At 46.1% G+C, this 4,599-nt stretch overlaps 1 non-coding gene across 1 annotated transcript; it reads left to right on the forward strand.

Moving 5' to 3' along the window:
• Positions 1 to 212: 212 nt before the first annotated feature.
• On the forward strand, positions 213 to 285 carry TRNAK-CUU. Its single transcript has one exon. It is a non-coding gene; the product is annotated as a tRNA-Lys (tRNA).
• Positions 286 to 4,599: the final 4,314 nt, after the last annotated feature.

Here is a 4,599-nt window from a genome sequence, read left to right on the forward strand (position 1 = left end):
AAAGGCCTCATCTCTTGATACCATCACCTTGAAAGTTAGGTTTCAACATACAAGTTTTAGGGACACAAACCTTGGGAGTATAGTAGTATCTTAAGTAGCAGTCTAAGTATTGATTCATGAACCTTTTGTTACACTTTATACTGATTCATATGCATACTTGTGTTGGGTGTTGATGCAAAACGGATTTCTTAGTATAAAAATGTTTGAGGGATGCCTGGCTGGCTCAGTTGGTAGAGCATGTGACTCTTGATCTCAGGGTCATGAGTTCGAGCCTCACATTGGGTGTAGCGTTTACTTAGAAAAAAAAATTTTTAAGATAAAAAGTGAAAAAAAAAGTGAAAAAATAAGGTAAAAATGTTTGAAGTTACCAATGTATCCAAATAAGCCATTGTGCAGATGGGGAAACTGAGACCTAAAATTAGGGATGGGACATGTTTAAGGTCTTATAATGAGGAAGAGCAGAGAAGGGTTAGAATCAACAAGTGGTCACCTGACCTAAGCCCACATCCTCCAAGCTGTCTGCTGAGCTGTGGCAGTAGCCCCCTAGGACTCTAAGACTTGACATCACCAAGGAAGCTCAAGGTCCCCTAAACAATCCCAAGCACATCTTAGAGGAACAAAAGCTGTTTTTACTGTGGGTTGGATTTTTTAAAGTGTGTTCAAGTATGCAATGCAGTATTGATAATCATTTTACAAAACATTGGGTCGTGCACCTTAAATATAAACAATTATTTGTTGTCAATAAAGCTAAAGAAAAAAGTCTCCAGGCTTGCCTGGCTGGCTCAGTTCAGTGGAGCATGCAACTCTTGATCTCAGGGTTGTGAGTTCAAACCCCATGTTGGGTATTGAGATTACTGTAAAAAAATAAAATAAAATAAAATATTTTTAAAAAACCTCACCCCCCCAAACTGCATTCACCTTTGGATTGCAGTCACAAATTCAAAGTAATTTTACTACTTAGGGGATGCTGTGTTTTTGTATATTTCTGCCCACCTACTATCCACTTTCCTGGCTTCTAAACTCTCTTTCTTTCAGGGGTGTCGTGTGTCTCCACACCAGCCAGGGTTGACTTGAAGAATCACAGCCAAGGTATAGAATAACAGGGTTATCGTAGGATGGGACCCCACCGCCTGGGGTGGGGATTGAGGGCTGGTGGAGGGCTCTAAGCATCAGGCATTGAGCTTGCTGTCACCCAGGCTAACAGTCAGGAGGGAAAATGAGACATGGGCAAGAACTAGGGCAAACTACTACCCCCATCTGTCTCTGGCCACCTCCAACCTGGATACCATGAGTGAGCTGCAAGGGAAGCTGGTGCCTCTCCCCAGGAGCGTCACACACACTTGACCCCCACTAAAGGAAAAAAGCTGGCAGGAGCTGAGGCAGCTACAGGACTGGGACTCACCCCGTGTCAACAAGAGGAGCCACCAGATCGGGGCCACTGTGTGCAAACTACCACAGCACTGGCTTCTACTTAACTTACGTTTTCCAAAAGTCATTCGATTCTCCTGTGGTCTCCACTGACCAAAAGCTGTACCAGGAAGGGGTTTCAGGCACTGAAGCACTGGTTTCACTAGACTGGCATGAAGCAAAGGCACTGTCTTTAACCATTTAGTGCAAGAAACAATAGGGGCTAGAAGTCTGGAAAATTCCAACATCGCGAGACTGGCTGTGTGTTTTTGTTCCAGGGCCTGATGTGGTGGGGAGCAGGCAAAGGCAGCTTTGCACTCCTAACACTGCCTCCTCACAGACTTCATATCACCTTGTAGTCTCTGGGTTCGGGGCCTCATTTGCTTATAGATACAGGGTCCTAAGAACATTAATAAACCAGAGGCCCAGTTCTTGCCCCTACTTGCACTTAGGCTCCGGAATGTTCATGTCCCTAAATCATGTTTAACACTTACCTCCCAGTGGGATGATACTTAGAGGTGGGTCATTTGGGAGGTAATTAGATTTAGATGAGGTCACGTGGGTGGAGCCCTATGATGAAGTTAGTGCCCTTATAGGAAGAGGGAGGGAACAGAACCCCTCCCTCTCTCTCCACCATGTAAGGACACACCAAGATCGTGGCTATCTGCAAACCAGGAACAAGACCCTCAATGGGAACCAAATCTGCCAATATCTTGATCTTGGATTTCCCAGATCTAGAACTGTGAGAAATGTTTATTATTTAAGCCACCCAGTCTGTGAAATCAGTAGCCCAAATTGACTAACACACCCCTTAAGTATTTCTGGGAATTCCCGAAGGAGCTCTTGTTAGTGTTCACAAACCATCTTCTTCCTCTTCAGAATTCATTCCCATTTATTGATATCTGCTGCCCAGAGAGCCCCTTATAGAAACCACCCTGTTACCTGGCCAAAAGCCATGCCAAGGGTCTGTTCCTGGTACTGCCCAAACCGCCTACACCTCTTCATGACACAGCAGACTGGGGTTCTAGCAGGAAAAGAGAGAATACCCTCAACTCTCTATCTTGGGCACATTTTGTTCTCTTGGCTCTGAGAAGCAAGGTCCATTGGGCCCAGAGGCCATAGTTCCCTCAACAGAGCTGTAATTCCTGCTGCTCTGGATGAAGGGCTTGCTCCTGGGATTCACAGTCCCAGCCACCTAACATTTCCACCCTTCTTCTACCACCTGGTGACCCCACCAGTCCTCAGGCCTGTGGAATGCCTTCATGTTCTGCCCCTGCATGTCTGGAGAGCTCTGTGGACTGTTTCTGAATCCTTAAACTAAGCCCCTTGGTAACTTACTTGGACTTTGTGAGTTAGCCTATCTGCTTATCCCCCTTTCCTGATCTCAGCCCCCAACAGGAAAAATGTCTCCCCATCGCTCACTCAAAAGGAAAGTGGTCCTGATTTCCTCCCAGCATCCTTCCCTCAGTTGGGATGGAGGTTCAGCCCAGGCTCCCAGGAGGGATGCCCCCCCACTTCCAACACTGTTCATCCTTTTCTAGATGGGAACACAAAATTTCCAGGTCTTTATGCCCCAACCATGGGCCTGGCTATTCTTATAACCTTCTGACAACTTTCATTTAGAAAGGGAAAAACCTGCCAGAATAATGCACACTACTTGAGTGGCATCCACGAGCTGGCCATATGAGCATTCCATGTATCATGCTATGGAAGATAGAAGTTGTAATGACAAGAAAAGTGTCTTGCAGCTTGGCATGGGACTGGGAGCAAGACCTCACAGGAGATCATCAACAGGGGGGTGGGAAGTTCACAAAATGGCAGCTGTTCTCAGAACAGTGTCCCCTTGGAATTTAGAAAAATGATGGTATCTTTCTTTTCATAACAAACAATGGTTTGTTATGGAACAATGCTTATTAGTCCATCTCTTGTGCCCTCTGCATCCCATTTCAGATTACCGTCAACTGTCATGCTCCTCTCTTTTAAAACTTGACCTCAGTTCAGAAGAAAGCAAGGTCTGTTCCAGAACAGAACATCTGTAAGTGCACAGTTAAGAGTGTTCCTGGGGCCTGGCTCTGTCCAAAGGAATTCCTATAACTCTATCAGGGGTCACCCTCCCAGGTGCTTCAGGTGAGGGGAAACCTTAGGAAGGCTTTTTGGGGCCGGCCTCCCAACTCACTGCTTTCCCCTCGTTGCTGTGGTCAGTTGTCATTAATGGGCCCCCTAGTGAAACCTTTGTTGGATGGCTCTAGTCATTCAGTGTTAGCACCATCTAGCATTTTCCTTGGGTTTCCTTGGTTGTCCAAGGTGGGCATCTTGAAGTATAAATATAGACCCCCAGAATGACTTGGTGGTCAAGGGGTGCCCTGGCGTCAAAATGATGGTTCCACCAAGGGCCTCCAGCCTCCCCGGTCTAGACAAGAAGTTCTCCTCAAAGTTGCTTCCCTCATGATAATGTTGCCCGTCCTTTGTCAAAACAAGTTAAAAATAAAAAGGTACAGGGGTGCCTCGCTGGCTCAGTTGGTAGAGCATGCAACTCTTGATCTTGAGGTCATGAGTTCAAACCCCACATAGAGCTTAAAATAAAGAGAGTAAAAGAGAGGGAAAAAATTAAAAGGTAGAAAAAATTTTCCAATAGTAAAATAAGCTAGAAAACAGCACCCTAAAAGGAAAGTAGATTGAGTGGCAAAAAGTAAACAGTGCTGATGACAGAGACAAAGCCCAGTAAAAAGAAAGCCCACAGGGGGCCCAAAGAGGTCAGTGACCACAGTTGTGGGCAGCAATGGCGCTGTGGCCAGCCAGTGCCAAGCTACCTTCCCAGCGGGGTCTCCAGAGGTAGTATCTAAGTCTTGGGAGCTACATACATCCCACCCTGAGCTTTGAATGGCAGCCTCTTAAAGCACAGGTGTACTTTGGGTGACACAGTGGTTTGCAGTCAACAGATATCTCCTCCGAAGCAGATCAAGGGCAGTACCCCTTGAGAGCATCCTCGTAATTTTATCAACCACAGCTCTCTGGAGTATCTCTGTCCTGAGATGTGCCCTATGTTGGCCCCCCAGGGTTCCACTTGGCTCCACTGCCCATGGAACTCCCAGTCTAATGGGAATACTTCTTCCTCCCCGTTTTACTGAGGTATAATTGACAGATAAAATTGTAATGTATTTCAAGTGCACAATGTGATGATTTGATACATGT

The sequence above is a fragment of the Neovison vison genome, chromosome X (genome assembly GCF_020171115.1).
Source record: "Neovison vison isolate M4711 chromosome X, ASM_NN_V1, whole genome shotgun sequence".
Lineage (NCBI taxonomy): Eukaryota > Metazoa > Chordata > Mammalia > Carnivora > Mustelidae > Neogale > Neogale vison.